We start from the raw sequence: 19,288 nt of genomic DNA, 5'->3' as shown, positions 1-19,288 counted from the left end.
TTTACTGAATGCGAGCTAATGCCAGGTAATTGCTTAAAATCCGCACTTACTGCTTTCTTGCACCTGTTTTGTGATAGTCTGTACTAAGAGAGACAGGGCACTAATAAAGCTCCGCGAATGAAAACTCCTTGACCTTATCTGTTAATCCACTTTATGGCCACTACCTCTGACTGCTCTACAGGGAACACTGGCAAAATATCATGCTGAAGCAATATTCATTATACAATTGCATCGAAAGGCAATTGTATAATGAGGACTCAGTGGAGAAAACACAAGGAAGACAGAGTGACTATAAAATATAGAGAAAACAGGAGAAAAAAGCTAAACACAGAAAATAAAACACAAAAAATCTTTTACTTTCCTTTCTCCTCCCCCCTCCCCGCTCCTTAAAGGAGCTCCTCTTGCAAGGAGGTAGGAGCCACCTGCAAAACAACAAATAAAAATCACTGCAGAGTTCTGGTGTTCAAAATTAAGCTTTTTGTATTTCCAAAGTTATTAATTTCTCTACACCAACAATTGTATTTATTGAGGTTACAGAGAGAGAAATAGCTTTAGGCTATACAGAATAACTGAATATCAACACATTCCCTACCAGAAACTATTTTTAACCACATCATTACGACAAAAAACTCTCATAACTCACATTTGGGATTTACAAACAACTGACAAACTGATTAGCATTCATAATTTTGAATCCTTCATTTTCCACTTCCTGTCTGGCCTGATCAGAGACAGCCATTCCCCCTCTGAGGAGTTATCTTCCCAACTGCTAGTAGCTCATACAAAAGACAAGGTCATCTGTTGCAATATACTTTTTTTTTATATCAACTTACAGTGAACTGTGTACCTTTGCAGTAAAAAATCAATCTGTTTTTCCCACTGTGTGTGAGAACAGTTCCACAGAGCAAAAGGCAGGGAAAAATCCCGTTAAACGAACTTTACCAGAAACATGGGGGAAGTGAGGAAGTCACCACCCCTAAGCACAAAGTGATTCTGCACTACTGGGAACTAGTTTAAACTTTGCTTTTTCCCCTAAAAGTTACTGGAATGGGAGATTAATGGACTATGACCTATTTCATGTTCACTGGGATTAAAATGCTGCATAGATTTTCAACTTTCAGACCCTTAGTCTCTCTCTTCTCAGTCTCTTGACAAGATAGCTGCTGCTGAGATACTCAGTGTGTTCAATCTTTTATTTCAAATCCTGTAAGAAAAAACAGAAAACTACTCCCATGCTTCCCACAAGACTCTTCCAGCATGATCCATACACCATGACAAGCCTGACACTGCATCAAAAAAAGTCTTCACAAGTGGAACAGTGTTGTGGCTTGCCACCTTCTCTGAAGTTCTCTTATCTCTTACACACGCTTTGTTCACACCTGTCTTCTCTTTTTACAGGCTCTCATGATGTCTTTTCATGTGGTCCTGGCCAGTATTTTCATTACTTCTATATGAAAAGCACATAACATCTGGAGATGCAGGTTCACAGTTCAGTTTTCAGGATAATAACTGCTATCATCAGCCGTATCTGACTTAAATGAATTATCTGAACCATCACTCTCAGAGAGCCTTTTCAGAAGTGCCCAAGAACAGAAGATTTTGCAGTACTGTATTAGGCAACCCTTAATCACTTACACAAGAGGAAGCATGAAAGTCAACTTCTGAAGCTCTTTACTGCTGAAATAATTCTTACGATGGTCCTTTCGAATTCCTGGCTTTAGAGCTTTTGTTGCTCAATATACGTGCAGTCTCAAAATTAAAAAACAATTACCCATCTCTAAAGTACATGCACAAGTCTTTACAGAATTAATATTTAACTCAACTTCATGTGTTCAAAAAATGCTGTGCAGGCAGGTTAGCACCACAGCTAATGCTGGGCTAGGCTGAGTTAAGCAGATACTCTTCCTCTGAGGGCAAATCTGATATAGAAGAGATGCTCAAGGCTGCAGAGAGAATCAGCAGAAGAAAGCTCCCTTTCTTCTCTCACCTCCTTCAGACCATGGTTCATTGCCAATGCACATCCCCAAGTTCTCTTCGTGTTTGTAAAACTTCTTTGCCTTCAAAATTCCTTGAACTTCTGAGCACTTTTTTCCTAGGTCTCTAAAGAAAAAACCTGTTTTCAACACAGCCCATACAATTATGCAGTGACCATGGATAGATCATAAATTGTTTCTGATACCCAGTAAAGGACACAATGCCTCTTTAACCCCCTTCCTTTTTAGCATAAAGAAAAACTGCACGTGCTGTCCAAAGGCTGATTTAAGTTTTAAATAAATTACTGATTTCCCTATGCATTTTCAATTAAAAGCCAAGCCCAGTTAACCAACCTAAACCAAGTCCAACTACCATGCACTTAAATCTGTGCTTTCCTGCTTAGTCTGATCTCAGTCATGACTAAAAGGAATTTTACAGGCACCTTGAAATGCACAGCCAAAAATTAAATAAAGACACACATAAAACAGTAAGATGCGTATTTCTGTTGCGATGTTACATTAAACAAACCAAACTCTTCTCTGAATAGAAATGCTATCAATTACTGTGACTCTGAAGGGTAGTCCCCTAGCTTCTCTATTTCTCTTTAAAACACCAAGAATTCTGCTGAAACGTGTGGTTTATTTTCCTTTTCCAGAGGGAAGTTTGTACTTCATTTTATAATGCAGAATTTGGAGCAAAATTAAGGGAGCAGTTAACCTGAAGTGATGTGACAAAGAAACTGGTGTGGGATGGTACCCACAAATGAGAGGTAATGTGGCAAAAAAACTTGCCTTCTTTCCTTCAATTTTTAATTTGGCCAGAACAAGCAATGATCCATCCTTCTCTGAGGACATATGTAAAATGAGATCTCTTGCTAACCCTTTTGGATTTGACACAGGAACTCTTCTACCCTTTGGGAAACAGAGACACATTCCAGCAACTCCGAAAGTGGGTTTTCCTCTGATCCTTTGTAAGTTATATGTAAGTAATATGAAGTTCAAAATTGGGTCCAGAAACTACATTTAAAAAATTCAACATTACCTGCTTACCTTTCAGAGAATAACTTTGAGGGATTTGAGGAATATTTCAAGCACAGTAGCTATTAGCCTTTCAGCAAAGTAAACGACCAATTTTCCTTTGACACCCCAAGAACTGACAACTGCATTCAGCTATGATAACTCCTAAATGCCTGTGCCTAAATCTGTCTCACACCCCCATGGCACTGTTAGCACCTGAACCTTTACACTGATATTTGGGAAGCAGCAGCACCATGCATCTTCTCTCCCTTGCATCCTTCTGTAGCAGGAAGATAACTTATCCTTACTGATGCATCTGTCTGGATGCAGCTGCAGCCCCTCATCAGCTGCTGCTGTGTAGAAGCAAGGCAGCAAAAGATGTCCAAACACTTGAGGCCAAGGCTAAGAAAACACAAGGCTGGAATGAAGCCTGCTGAAGTCACTTGTGATGTCACTCCAAAACAAACCACATCAAGGAGGTCACTCCTTAGAAATTGTACTTACCTCCAAATTACTGGGAAGGTGGGGGGAGGGAGGGTGGGTGGGCAGAATTCCTTGGGTTTGAGAAACATTAAGCCTTATAGTTTATTATACCTCCTTAAAATGAAGTTCTTCAGCCCATTCTGTATTTTTAACCTCACCTTCCAGCACAGCCTTTCCTATACACATATTACAGAAAGCTTTCAGAATACAATTTGTCTAGCACTAAATAAATAAAGCAATATAACATAAATGATATAAACAAAATTCTGCATTTTTATAGCACAGCATTCCAGGTGAACAAGAATATCCTGCATTAAACAGCTTAGAAGCATGCTGAATCCAAACCTTATTTATTCCATCCATTTTCTATTTCAAAGCAAACTTCAGCACTAAAAAACAGATCCTGTTTCATATAATTAAAGCTTGCAGTGAGGCAACACATAACTGCTTATTCAATTATTTTGTAATTAGTTGGAGTTTCTCTATCCTGCATATAGCTTAGCCATGTTTGCACTGATGGATATTGGGAAAAATCTGTGCAGCTATCCCTGACCATCCTCATTAAAAGCAGCATGGAAGGGAAGAGAAAATACAGAAGAGGAGGAAAAGAATATGAAAGCACCCTGTAGCTGTACGTGCTGTGTAAAGCAGATGGGAAGCGTACCTTGGCACACCACATTTCATGGAAATGCAGGAAAATTGCCAGCCAAAACAGTTGTTGGGAGAAGAGGGTTAAAAGTGTTCTGCCCTCTGCAAAAGACGGGAGTTACCAACTTCACTGTAGAAAGATAATCAATAGAGGCTTCTACAAGGACAAAACATAATTAGTTATCATGGTTAAAGATACTGGGCAAGACCATTGCTCTATTTAAATCAAGTTTTGCAGAAAACTCATTACTTTTACAGCTGAAAGTTAGTTTGGGCTGAGTAGTGAATCCACTAAATGGTCTCATTAAGAATCAGTTTCTGTCACTGTACAACCCCTCAGAGCAGGTAACAGCATTATTATCAATGGTAATTTGCTAAATTATTATTTAGCAAATTCATTATTATCCTAATCTCTTTTAAATTAGTGGTGGGCAATATAATGTAACAATAAAAAGGAGAAGAAACAAATGTTTTATCCATGATGCTGTAGCTGTGTTGCACGGTGAGCATGTCCTGCAATGCAGCCAGCAGAACCAGTGCTGGTGTCTGCAATAAGCACTAATCCCACCCAAGGCTTCTCCCAGCTGTGTGGCAACAGGCTGCAGATTTCAACTGTGAGGTAATCAAAGCACAAGGCAGCTGCCTTAGAACCAAGACAGGTTTTTCAGCACTGATCAAACCTGGAAGAGGCTGCTGAAATTTGTCCCACCCAAACAAGTTTTATACACCTTTTTGTACCAAGAGAAGGGAGAAGGGAAAGAAGAGGAGTTTTATTTCCCTTATAATAGTGCATGCTGCAACGTGCCACGGACTAAGCCTTTGGTGTTACGCCTGGGTGGGGATGGATACGACCACACACGTTTTACCCTCTTGTCCCACACTTCCAAAAAGAGGTATTTTAGGCAGTAATTTTCAAAAACAAAGGGTGTACCCCATCCTCATCACCCCCACCTTAATTCCTATCCACGAAGAAAAAAAATTAAGTAACATAATCTATTTTGACACAGTTGAAAAGGAACTGGAAAATAATGAAAGGCTGTCAGATAACTTCTCTTCACAAGCCAAGCCCACTTGCCTAACTGCTTGCCTACCACTTTGCATTTATACTGACTGCTAGGATAAGTGTCTCCATGTTTTCCCTTCAGGAAACTAAACTATTTTTTATGTTTAAACCAACTACTTTTGAGCCCCTTTGCATCATGCTATTCCTGCAACACCTGTACCAGCTATAGGGTTTACAATCAAACACTATATTTGTTTCATTTCTTTTCCTCATAGTTTTAAAAGCCATACTTACAGGGCATAGGGAAAAGATTTTTCTGCAGCTGTCCCTGTATTTTGAGCATGGCAGAGATCAGTCACGTGCAGGTGGTCTCTTACCACCTGATCTATCCCACCCTCAAGGTCTCCTCCACAATTGCCTTCCCACAGGTAAAGAATTCGGGACAGCAGCAAGCAACACTCAGGTGACTTACGTGGTAGATGTCTAATCTAGGTAGCTTTCTGAAAGTCACTTGACCTTTCAAGTGTCTGACTTATTCTATTAGTATGAAGAAACTAAAAAATGACAAATTGCATTAAATCTCTTTTTGTGTTTGACAGACTACATGACTTCCAGCAGCCTAAATGAAAAGGTCAGAGTAACTTCACCCATGCCTGCAGAGAGGGCCCAGAAGGACAGAAGGAGAATCCATCCCCACTATAATTTGTGATGTTTTCTTACTTTAGTTTCTCATTACAGCAGCCACCAGCAACGTCAGTGAAAGATGCCCTTTTAAATAAACAGCAGAAACATGGAACACACACTCTCATACTCCCAAGACAATCTGAATAGAAGGTTGTAAAAAAGCCAGAATTGCAGTAATACAGCTGAGCAACCTCTTTCTGTATGATAACACCAACAGCTAAACACTTGCTCTAAAAACAACATCACAGGCAAGTCAATGTCCAATTGTTTGTATTTTCTGTAAGATCAAATCAAACATATTTCAAAAAGCACATAATTTTTAGTTGCATGCTTTATGCCTGAATTGCATAAATATTTAAAATACTGAAAAAATTGCCAGTTTTATCAATTAAGTTTAATTATATCAGACGGATCAGATAATTTATGGAAAACCTCCCCTTCCACAACAGCTTTCTGTGCATCAAGCAAGCCATAAAATTTATGATGTTGGATATCAAAATAGTCTGCTTCACAATGCTGAAGCTTTCACTTAAATCCTCACAGTCCCAAGACCCCTTTTAAGATAAATGATTTTATATTAGCCATGAAGGAGTCAGAGATTTACAAAGTCAGTAAGAATTAATAACTTCTGCATTTTAATCATTCATAGCCAATGTATTTGATTTACCCTACAATTTCCATCAGAAAATGAAAAAGTTTTGAAGAATGACTTACTCTCAATGTAAATCTCGAGCAAGCCACCTCTGCCTATCATGTTAGTCCTTTCCCTGTTAGTTTTTTCTGTCTCCAGATTGAAACCACACAACAAGCTTAATTACTTTGTTACTTAAGGACTGCAAAGGCTGTAAATACATGGAAAGCTAAAGAAATACACAGCAATTCTCCATGGAATAGAGAAAATAATTATAAACATGAGTATAGCTCACGAAGATCAACTATATTTATACTTTTCACTACCCTAGCACTTCAACAATGGAACAAAAAAATCTGCAGAAGTCTGGAATGCTTCTAACAAGGGATATGTATGCACACACATAAAAGAGGAAAATAAACAATTCCATACACAAATACAGTACTTGTTTGCCACACATTGTACATTCCCTCCGCTGTATTAGAATAACAATCTGTAGAAAGCTACCATTCCAGAAACTATAGCTTAAAAAAAGCTTCAGTGTTGGACATTTGTTGGGAAGACTAAGCTTTTGGTAGTTTTGCTGGCAAGTTTTATTTTTTACTTATTAATTTTCAGTGTGTTGAGCAGCTCATTGTACCTTTGTTCAACTACAGGGAAAGAACTGCATAGTGTAAAGCACAGGTTTACAGGCAAATCATACTCAATAGAATCTCTACTCATCCTAAGTGTCAACAAGAAAAAAAAGCTTTACAAATTTAAGACTGTTGAGATTTTTCATAAACTTCGAAGGAACACTGACATTACAAAGCACACCTAACACCCTGTAAAGCATTTTCTCTAAGCATGTGTCAAATCATGTGTATTAAAGGTTTTTTTAAAAAATCTGCAGTGACACTTCAAGCTTTATTTTCTATTTCTAAATATTTGTGACAATTAAAGAAGTCCTGTCTTCTGCATATAGTTAAACTTACTCTTTGCTTAGCTGTCCTGGAAATGACACTTGTTCCTACTCCATGGAAACATTTCCAGTAGATTCAGTAGCACTGGAGAAGAGGCAAGCCTTCACCCCCACACAAATCAAAATTCAGGAGGAAATTCAGTGTTCAAAATGAAGAGATATTTTACTGCCAATAGGCAAAAAAAAAAGTCTTTAACAAATCAGCCAGCTGTTGCACTAACAACATAAAATAAAGAAGTTGTGGAGCTTATTCTACCCTTTATCAATAATGCATGGCTGCACACAGACAATTTATAGCTGTTTTCCATCACTGGGTATCGTGTAGTAGTAAATTAAGTCTACAAAATTCAAGGACAGTCCACCCACACAGCTACTGTAAGCCAGCCAGGACACTTTGAATAAACATTTTAAAGGCATAAAGTGAGTTTTATTAGCATGCTGGGCCACAGTTCCTAGCGGACAAAGCATCTCCTTTGAAAAAGTAAAAGTTCATTTAGCAGAAAGAGAGATGAGTTACTCTTGTGCCTTACATGCAGGCAAATAGCAAAAAGGAAAAAAAACCAAAACATAAAAATGCAACTACTCAAAGCCATTAATTTGTCAAGATTAAGACATGAAGTGAGAAAATATATTTTCTATACTTGAAATTGATTGTCATTCTCAGAAAACCCTGAGAGGTACTGAACAGGTCATGTGGTGACAGCTAAAAAGCTAAAAACCAAAGATGGTTTTGACAGGTTTTATTTACATTTGCAGAGCTCTAAAGATTAATAGATTTATTTTTTTAATCCTTCACAAGTCACAAATCAGAAAAGCATACACAAGGCTTTCATCAAGGTAAAGAACTAGTTATCCTACTGTGATCACCTTAAAAACATCTATGGGACCAGTGAACAAGTGACAGGTGGGGCCCCTTTGGTGGGGCCAAAGTAAGCAGTAGGTGATTATGCCACAAGTTGTCTGCTTTCAGTCAGTCCCAAGTCCTCCTACTACAGCAGCCCCAGTGCTTGGAAGTCTAAGACACAAAAAGCATCAAGGAATTCGGAGCAAACAAGCTGGTTGCCAGCAGCAGAAGGATGCAGCTGCTAAGTCTGCATACCTGCCAGTTTTACCCCAGCCCTCCTCCAGCGGTGGCCAAGGTGCCACCTGGGTCCTCCCCACTTTAGCTTCAGGTGTAGTGTAAGGTGTAACTAGGCACAAGGTGGAGAGCAGCACCACCAGGAGGTGGGTCTGGGTTACACTGCAGACTTCCAGCTGCTGTTTCTTCTACAGTCAACCTGCCCAGCTTCCCTCTAAAAAATACTGGCAAGTATGAGGATTGTGAGAGCATTTTTTTATAACCAGAGCACCCACTTCAGGCAGACCCTCCAGGTCTCTTTGGTAACTGGCATGACAAGATGATGTCCCTACCTGGAAAAACTACTTTCATACAACGTGACTAGCACAGCATGGCTGTGCAGCTTGATGGCTTTGTGGCACATTTAAGCACAACCACAATTAAGAGCTGGAAGGATGCAAGAGACAGGGCTTAAGCCACATCTCTGGTAAATTGGTCAAGTAAAAATGAAGGACAAATGAAAAAAAACAACACAACTGCTTTTATCGTGCAGGTGTGGACAAGAAAAACCCACACATCTCTGATCAGTGGCATTTGGATTTGCAGACATCTTTTCTAGCTAAGGTGTATACTACTGTATAGCAAAGTTTAACTTCATTTACAATAGGTATGCTTTTTTAAAACTCAGACATCCTTTGCAGATGCTGCTATCACATGAACCTCTGAGGCCAACTATTCATTGTGTTAAAAGTCTGATAAAAATGCTCCATCAAGCCCAGAAAATTAATGAAAAGCCAGGCTTGATTAAACATTGCTGGGACAGGGCAACCAACCCCCAGCCTTTGGTGAAGCTGCTAAATCCCTGTGAAAGCAGAATCTGTCTGCTCTGTCCTACCAGCAGAATATATCCCAGATTAAGTTGTACTGAAATTTAGTAATGTGTTTTAGAAATTTTTAAAAACATTTTTAATATAAGAAAGAGCCTAAAAAATGGAGAGCTTCGGACTTTGCTAAGGAAAGGAACTGCTGGGTATGTGTATTTTAACCTGTCAGAAGTGCAAGCTCTTCTTTGGCAGGTTGGTTGGGCTTTTTCCCATTTAATAGATTCACTTCGTGCTGCAGAAAGCAAAATGCTGGTTTTGGAGTCTAACGAGACTGGAGTAAAATCCTTGGCTAGATCAAGGCTACAGGACATGGCTTTGACAAAAAACAAACAATCTCGCTGAAGCAATCTTGGCTTTATAAATGGAAATTAATTTTCATAAGCATGCGGTTCACCTCACATCCTGAAAGCTTGCACTCCAAATAGAAAAACAGTGCCTTAATGACCTGCACAAGGATCACATTCAGTGAAGTCAAGAGACACACAAAATGCTGTCAGGTCCCCTCCATGGAGCATATCAACCCAGCAGGATGCTGCCTTTATAACTCACAGCAAAGCATTGGGGTGGTTATGTTAGTATTTCAGAGTAGCATTTATCAGGATAAATGCAAAACAGGAGCACAACAAAGTTTTGTTACGTTACATGCAATTATGGACACCCTATGTTACTAAGAGAAACTGAGCCCACTTCTCCAAAGACTTCCTACTTAATAGCCCTATTGTATTGAGGTTTACCCTGTAGAACCTCTCTTCAGGGATGACTATTGCTGTTAATGCCTATACTTTCTTCTCTGTAACACCAAGTTACAGTCCAGCACTGCTCATATGTACAGTGAGACAGATGCTATGCCATTTCGGTGTAAGGATGTTTAGAGAAGGTATGTATGTACATATATAACATGTTTACATGCAGTACACCAAACAGTCTTCATCCTGCTCCCCTCTGTAGTCACTGCCTTCTGACAAGAGCTGACATAGGAGCTGCCTTTACTGTCCATTTCTTAACTATTGTACATGATGCTCCTGTACTTTCTGAGAAGCCAGGCACTCTGCAATCAGCACTACTTGGGCTCCACAACAGCAGATGCAAGTCTGCTCTGTGCTTTCTAGTGCTTCTACACCCATACTTTTCCTCTTTGCACACTTCCCTAGAGCCTCCTCCCCACCGCTCCTATCCCATCCGCTGCACAGCCACCAATGCACCCTGCTGGACATCCAGGCTGTAACTACACTAATTTATCAACACCTGCTGCAGCACATCAGGAAGCCAGGTCCAGAGACCTGCAAGGGCAGTCTGAGAGCCCCTCTACACACGTATCCATGTTTCCTTTGTTTAGAAAGCCTATGCTTGGCTGAGGGGCCACACTCCTACAGCCAGAATACGGCTGTGGCACACAGCCATACACCAACTGGGACAAGCCTAGCCACAGTGATAATAAGTTTCCTTATTTAGCCTTTTCTAAGTGTTTGTCCTCCCTGCCAGATACAGCCCAGTCTCAGGTACCAAGAAGCAGTGGTGGCTGCTCAGCCCCAACTTGCTTCTTTGCCACCAGAAGAGACTAAATTCACCTAAAAATGCTTTTCCTGGTGAAAAGAAGGAGCTCCAGAGACCAAAAGCCCTGGTACACCTGAGTGAAGAACAGCATCCTACACCTCTTACAGAGCAAGAGGTGGGGTTGGAATAGTTTGTGGGACTAGGAACCACTCCAGGAGCAAAAGCCTAGGACTGGTTTGAAACGTGCTGATGTGTGGTCTGCAATGAAGTGTAGGAAAGCCTCTTGGTCACAAGCAGCACTCTGCCCCCTCTCTGAACTGCATTTTGCAGAAGAGAGCAAAAAGGAGAACTAGTGGAGTCTGGGTGCATGCATATACACCCCCCCACACACATCTAATGGCAAGTTTAGAGAGTAATGAAGAAAGGCAGGAGATCTGCTCTCCCACACTTACTGCATTTCACAGTTTGGGAAAAACTGCTGGAGCCCCTGCATCTTTGAGATCACTAGATTGAGCAGTCCTCCACCTCTCCCAACAGCTGTCAGCAATTCAAGGCCACATCTCTAAGCACAAGATGTACTGCACACTCAAAATCCAAACAAGCTGTCCATCACTGCTCTGTTTCACTCTAAAGCAGTGGAAGCAGAATGAGACGAGATAATCTGCCATGATCTATCCTAAATAGCGGGAATTGCCAAGTGACTAAATCTTTGCACTCCAAATGCCGAGTTCCATTTTAAGTGTGTCTTACATCTCATCGAACTTGCAGTGACAGCCTCCAAAAGTAAATAAAAACAGGAGCCAGCTGCCACATCAAACAGCAGCTGGCAAACCTGGGAGAACCTACGAGCCAGTAGCCAAGAAAGCCTTTACATGGGGATCACCCATCTGGATTTGTTTTATTACAGATTTAATTCAGGCCCTCCCTTTGGCACTGCTCCTAACCTGACTTGTATCTTTGCACAGCTACACTTCTGTACAGGCCTGAACCAGTGGGGCACGTACACCCAGCCCCCAGTCACTGAAATGACTGCAATGAGAGGAGACTATGCTGTGCCCTGGGCATAGCACAAACATCCCCTCTTTTGGTCTTAGTCTGTAGCTGGTCAACAACTTGGAGAAAGAAAGCAGCAGCAGCACCACACTGCAGTGGACAATTCAGCTATGAATCCAAAAGATGGGTACAAAATATGGGCAATTAACTAGTGAAAATGATGGTGGCAGCAGCTGTAGCCAAAGCAGAATGATCGCTTCTTCTAACTACAGTTGTATTTAGCTTCCACAGTCCTCTCTTTCTCTTACCTGTGTTTTTCCTGGTGAAGAACTTGTCTCAGCCTGACATCTGATAGGCACTGAAGACTAATTGTCTTTACTACTAAAACATTATTAATACATAGATTAATTACTAAGGAATTCTAAAGAGAAGGTAAACAAGCACTTAAAGAGTGTAGCATCAGTGATTCAGGAAAAGTAACCAAGTTGTTTCTTGATTGCATCACTCTTTACCTGACTAAGTCAGTGAATTTACTCATAACAAACACTGACAGGCAGGTCTAGGCTAACACTTCATGTTAGTATGACTTAATAATGAGGAAGATTTGGGGCTGGGACAGTGTGTGGGGACCATGTCCATCCTCTGGCCCCTGCAATCTCACCTTACCTTACAACACTGTAACAGGAATGGCAGTCTTCTCCTTCCCTTTAGAGCTTTTCAAACATCAGAAATAATGCAGAAGATTCAGCTAGTTAGATGCTTCAGCATTTGACTGCACATTCAGGAACCTGAGAGTTATCCTACAAGGAGAGAAGTTAAAAGCACCAGTTAGTCATTGTACATGTTGGGCAATATATCACATGCTTAAAACTGCTGATGCCTGGTAAAGCCACGCTGCTAAACAATAGTGAAATTACTAACAATCACAAATATGAAAGGCTAAGTACCTTTTTGCTTCCAAGGTGAAATGCACAAGCAATATTTTGGTTACAGCATACTGGAAAGAAATCATGCATCTTGCAATAGTTATGTCACATTGAAATCCTCTTTGTTCAAACAATAGTTCATGTGAATGAATGGAAACAAAGCTCCAGGCATGCCAGGATGCACCAGCCATGCTCCTTACAGAAACACAACAGTGGGTGTTTAAGGAAAGGCAAACTGGTACTAGTTTGAATTGGGAAATGCAGCCAAGCCCATGGAAGCTAAGTAGTAGCACTGTATCAGCCAGAGCATTGGTGTACATGAAAGACACAAAGTATTTTATGGACTGCAAGTAAAAGGCAAGACATCTACAGTATGGTTTACCTCATTTCCCTAAATAGGCTTTAAAAAAAATTCTTATCTTGCAAGGACTCAAACACACCCTTAACCCTTACTAAGTGAAGACCTCCTGCAGTTATTTTCCCACCTGCACCACTACAGTGAGACACATCTTCCACAGCCATTCAGCTAACATGTTCTGCCACCAGTTTATACACTTTTTTTTGTTTAATTTCCAACTCACTTGGCATGTTTAAAAGAGCAATTTTCACACAACCTCAGGCACATGCATACAGAGACAACATTCCTTGTACACACACCTCATAGCCAGCACCTGAGGCCTCCGCTGATGGTGAACAGTTGAACAAAGCTGCTATGACATTTGACAGCTATGGAGAGATGAGACCAGATGAACAACTTATCTATACCTAGCACGGCTACTCCTGAGAATTTTGAAGATTATTTTCAGGGAAAAGAAACTTCTCATCATCCAGTACTTTCCTAAAGCTTTGGTATAAAAAGACACAATGACCTTTGTTACAGTCTGTAAAACTAGAGGAGTGGGCTTAATGAAACACAACGGAGTCACATCAGGTAAGAAGTAAAATTTTTCATTCTAAATTAAGAAATAAGCTGGCATTCAGAGCATGTCACACAATAATGCACATACACATATATATATATGGTTCTAATCCTGCATTGTTTACAAATCCCTGAAACAGCCTCCTAAGGGCCAGCTGTCTTCATAAACTAAAGTAACAAGCAGCATTTGAAAGAGAACTATAGGGTCTATCTGTGGAAGGAGGAAAGGGGGAATTAAGTGGAAGACATTACACATTGGAAAACTGGACCATACATGCAACATCTGCTACAAAATGAGAAATTCCAAAGCCCCACGTTTAGGTGAGCTTTAAAATGGTACACAGTGCTTTTAAGTTACCTCAAGGAAATGGGAACCAATTTCTTCTCTGCTCTAACAGTTCCACAATACTTTTAGTTACATTTTCACCTATTTTTGTAAAATATGAACTTCTTTACACTGCACATTAGCTGTTCATGATACCCTAAAAATGCCTGTCTTGTTTTAATTGTGTGTGCATTCCAAGATTATTACAGGTATCTTCATTTACATAATACTAGAAACTGGAGACATTCAAAACCCACCTGGATGCAGTCCTGAGTAATGTGCTAGGCAACCCTGCTTTAGCGGGGAAGTTGGACAAGATGATCTCTAGAGGCCCCTTCCAACTCTGACAGTTCTGTGATTCCATGATTAGGAGATGATAGAAAACAAATTATATCCTTGGAACTATATACTCACAGGTAATTGGAAATACCACAATCACTGTATTTCTATATAACCTCCTGCTCTACACTTCCATAAATGGTGTTACAGCACTTTCCTGTAAAAATCCTGATTATTTCAAGACTTCAGCCTTCATCTTCAACATGTCCATCGAGGACCACTGTTCAAGGATGCAGTAAAACTGGCTTTCAAACTCCTACTACTATACCCAGCACCCCATGTCCCCATGACAAGGTGTTAAGATAATTCTATTTTTTTTCTCATGGATTAATTTTGCCCCAACAGATTTCACATATTGTCTCATAGCTAACAAACTCTGTACCATGTACGCTGTGTAATTCAGCTGATAGGAGCATTTATGCCTACACTTGATCCAGATCAGTTTAAAAGCACATTAACTGTACAATGACAAAGGCCAAGATGTGTGTAGCTCCAAAATGAATTAGTGATAACTCTGTGGGAGTTTCTCCTCTTTCTCAGAGGACTGTCCAAAAGTCAGATATCCTTCGGGAGCCAAGATTTATCCCATACATTGCCATTCTCCATGCCAGATGGAAAGAATGCTTCACTTTAGCTTTTTATCCCAAACAAATCACAGCATAGATGCATACATAATCATCTGACTCCTACACATCCAAGCCCAATCAAACCAAAAAAACATTAGGCTGCACACCCATTTTTTTTTCCCCGTAAGGAGAGAACAAACCACACCTAACAGGTATTAATAAAAACATCACACATTAGAAAAAAATCTGATACAATAAGGATTTAAAAAACTGTATGTAATATTAAAAGCAAAATTTGCATCTGTATAAAATGGATTTATAAATCCCATATCAAAAGTATTTGTTCTTCTAAACTGCCTCATAAATAGCAACCTAAATGAATTTCCAGTCAGAAAACTGACTCAGAGATTAGCACAACTGAGTGCTAAGTAGAAGCAAAAAATAAAAAAGGCAGACACTAAAACACAGTAAAACAGTTAAGCAGAGACATTGCATATAGAGAGGGAGTATATTTGCTGATTGTCATTTTTACAGGAAGCTTTAACTTTTATAATATCTTATATTTAAACAAAGCTTGGATGCAACAGATTATTTCTTAAATTTCCAAAGAGATGGTTTCACTTTTTTCACCGAAAACCAACATCTTTCATAGCATTCTAGCTTGACAAATTTTCCACAGGCAGGTAAAACACACATATTCCATCTTTTCTCCTTTTCCATTTTAATATTGTTCAACACCTCCTCCCACACACTCCTCCAACACATGCACCTCCCTCCAGCAAACAGCAGACAGATTCACTTATCTAAAGAGGAATTTATGCTGGTCTGAAAAAACACCAGCCCTCTCAACTGCAAGGACATGCCTGGATAACATATTGAGGTATGTCTCAGATATTGCATCAAACACTTCAAAGTTGGCTAAAGATTCACTGCATAACACCAGAGGGTAGTTACATCCTTGCTGGGAAGGAGACATTATTTTCAAATAAATTTTAATTTGAAGGTAATGTTTCCTGTGATAAAGACACTGCCCTCCTGGTGAATACGCTGTAAATTCTCAGGCAGAAAGTCTTAAGTAGTCAGAACCAATATTCAATCTTAGCAGACTTTGTTGGTTAAGTTCTCATACTTGCTAAAGGAAATAACTACAGCTATGTCTGCATGGAACTAAGCACCATGCTAATTAACCCTGCAGAGACACTAATTAATCTGGGCAGGACGCCACGATAACATGACTACTCTGCTGTCTCGGGAATCTCCCCATGCTGATGTATCACCATTCGGTCACACACACAGCCCCAAGCAGTCCCTCTCACATGAAACTAGAGTCTTACACCAAAGATGAACCCCCCACAGGGGCGTGTCATACAGCTCTTTTTTACTGAGTCTGTGACATACAGAAGACAATACTGAGCTGTACACTGCACTAGTTCTTACATAGCAAAATCAGTATTACAGAGGATCCCAGGCTGCTAGGAGAAGAAACACAAGTGGGTTTATCTAAGGACAGTCTCCTTTGACCAGGTACAAAAGGCGCAGGACAGCATCTCGGAAGAGCTAACTAATGATAGTGATGATCATCTGCCAACCCTTCAGCTGCAGCAATTCACCCTACATCAATTTAATTTCTCACCTGGCCTCAAAACAGAGAGGAGAGAGCTTGTACGTGCTAGTTTATATGTTCCAGAGTCAGTAGGTTCTAAATAGCAGATAATGGAGCCACTGTGGTTGTTAGCACATTAAAAAAAAACAACCAGAAAGTTAAATTGTTGCCAAAGCAATTCCACAGCTTTTCTTTCAGCATTCTGGTGATAAAACAAGTATTGCGCTAAAGCCAGAACACCTTATCTGCTGTACCTGATGCCACCTCTTGGTACAGAGACTTGTTCTTCACGTAATGCAAATGGACTTTGAGCTTCTTGTGACTTGTTAAAAAACATAGCATAAAGAATAACGTACCCAGCAGGAGCCTGAAGTGCGTGTCCCAGCAGGAATGGGTTTTTGAGTAGCCATAGAGCAAGAAACAAGGGGAACCCCTGACATACCATACAACCTGCAGCAGAAGATGCAGAAGGGTCATCCACATCTAAAACCAGGGCATTTCCAAGATAATCCTATTAGCCTAGTACTTTAACAATGGCCTCTCACAAGAAACAGACCTTCTGCAAAGCACAGCTCCATGAATATATGCATTAGTTACTTCAGCAAGGGGAATCACGTTGCTGGTAAATGGGACACACCAGCTCAGCTAGAACCTGGCGGGCAAGGCTGGCTTCTCGCGTTTCAGCCCCGTTGCGCAGGCAGAGGTCGCAGCGTGAGAAAGGGCAGCCTCACCTTGGTCCAGGGTTTGCACTACAGCCATCAAGAACTGGTGACTGGTTTCAACAGGTAGCTTGTTTGTTCTTGTGGCAAAAGGACAGGGACAACTGTTAGCCTTGTATAAAGTGTGCTGTGTTGAGACAAGGAGAAACCACATCAAATAAGCAGGACTGAAACACTCTTAAGCCTTTTGTGTTCTCATCAGAGCAGACAAGTACTCAAATAAGTCTGCCAGGTCCAGCAGGGATTAATACAATATGCTTTCTACTACTATAGAAATCATAACCATTAATTTACAAGAAATTAAATTGCATTTGACAAGTAGAACAATTCTCACACTTGGATCCCAACTGCCTAGTTCATGAAAACTGGAAAGGTCTCACAAAAGACATTTGCTATCTGACTGCTTTCAAAAACAGTAATTTATTTTTTTCACAAGCATCTGGTGTATATGTAAGTTTTAAGACTGACAAATAAGAGGCTGTCTCCTTCAAAACATTTAATATTCTTTTTTGACTTAAAGGTAGACTGTGAGTTGTACATGGTAGAAGTGACTGCAATCTCTAATGAACAAAATACTGGTCAAGATTGTGGCAAAAAAGTAAAACCCAGCAAGCCATACAAAGAGATGTGCTGAACCTTAGCACCTTTAGCTGTCAAATCAGGTGAGAATGACTCACCATTCACTGTACCCTTAGAGGCCAAACACATGCCCCACTTCTTCCTCCAGTACCTTCCCTACAGAAACTGTGGGATTCATCATGGACTTTGTGAATAGAGAGTTCCACTCAGCAGGACAAACAGTGCCATGACACAATCACCTATGCAATGGGGACCACAGCTGGCAAACAGCAACTTAAAGAGTTAACCAGAAATGGGAAAACTTCTGAAAAGAACCAGCACAAATATCCAGCACTCTCACAGCCAAGGATGGTACCATAGCTGAAGCTTCACCGACAGTGCTAGAGTGCACCTAGTGCTTCCTTTAAGCCCATCAGAAGGAATTCACTGCTCGTGGATTCCTCAGGCATATATATACACATATATATATATATATATGTATATATATGTATATATATGAGGAGGTGAAGTCTTCTCAAGTTTTGGTTTGGGGCAGAGGTGTCCCTTTTCATATGCACCCTTCTGCAGGGAGACCAGATCTAGTTCTCTGTAAGACAAAGCTATAAAAATTTGGATGGCCCAGATTTAAAAAAAAAAAAAAAAAAAAAAAAAATCAATGTATTTCCTAAGAGTCTAAAGCAGGGTGGACTTTACATGGCCATTGTAGTTGAGATACTGGATGTTAGGCAAGGAATGGAGGGAAAAGGTGGAGTCAGAACTGAAGCACTGATGTGAAGGGGTCCAAGAAAGGAAAAGAGGGAAGACCCTTGGCTACAAATCATCTTCAACATTTTTCAGTAAACCAGTTATATCCTGGACTATATCCCTTATCCAGGGATAGCTTGTTCACATTGCTGTTTTATGAAATGTCTCTGATAAGCAACAACAAGCAAGAGAAATCTGTGCTTGCTTTCTTAAGGATAGCAGAGATTAGGAAAGGGCATGGAGGTCATCCTTTTGTCTTGCAATGAAAAGGAACTAGAAAAGTGGGGAATGAAACTGAAAGGGACCATAAAAAAAAACCCCTCTCTTGCTTGCCTGGTTCCTAGGTCAGATGGCTTCTCACCTGCCTGTGGGACACAGGCTTGGTGACACAGGCTGCTCCTGATGAGAGCCACCTGCTTATTTCACTGGTTCCATCTGAGCTGGGCAAGCAGAGGAAGAGGACAAAGGGGCCTGCTAGCTTTTAAAAGTCAGAAGACACTTCACTAAGTAAACTTAATTTTGCAGGTTAAGATAAAGATACAGACCTGAATTGTTATGTTCAGAAACTGTAGTAAACTTGATTAGCTGCAAAAATTCATAATTGCCCGATTTCAAGTTACAACAGCAAACCATGGTAAGAACTTCACTGTTTCTACATTCTCCAGCTGTCAGGCTTTACTATGTATCTTCATGGGTGTAACACAGCTGTAGCAGACAACAACAAACATAGGCAATTAGCT

The 19,288-nt window shown here is 40.3% G+C and overlaps 1 protein-coding gene across 2 annotated transcripts in view; it reads right to left on the bottom strand.

Annotated features, from left to right (window-relative positions):
- KANK1 (KN motif and ankyrin repeat domains 1) overlaps positions 1 to 19,288 on the bottom strand; it is a 128,039-nt gene that overhangs the window by 87,402 nt on the left and 21,349 nt on the right. For both annotated transcript variants that reach the window (XM_051642084.1, XM_051642083.1), the window contains one exon: positions 12,495 to 12,628. The gene's annotated coding sequence lies outside the window, so the exon portion shown is untranslated. The remainder of the gene's footprint in view (positions 1 to 12,494; positions 12,629 to 19,288) is intronic.

The sequence above is a fragment of the Apus apus genome, chromosome Z (genome assembly GCF_020740795.1).
Source record: "Apus apus isolate bApuApu2 chromosome Z, bApuApu2.pri.cur, whole genome shotgun sequence".
Taxonomy (NCBI): domain Eukaryota; kingdom Metazoa; phylum Chordata; class Aves; order Apodiformes; family Apodidae; genus Apus; species Apus apus.
The sequence above is the reverse complement of the archived record's forward strand: the minus strand, read 5'-3'. Positions and strand labels throughout refer to the sequence as shown.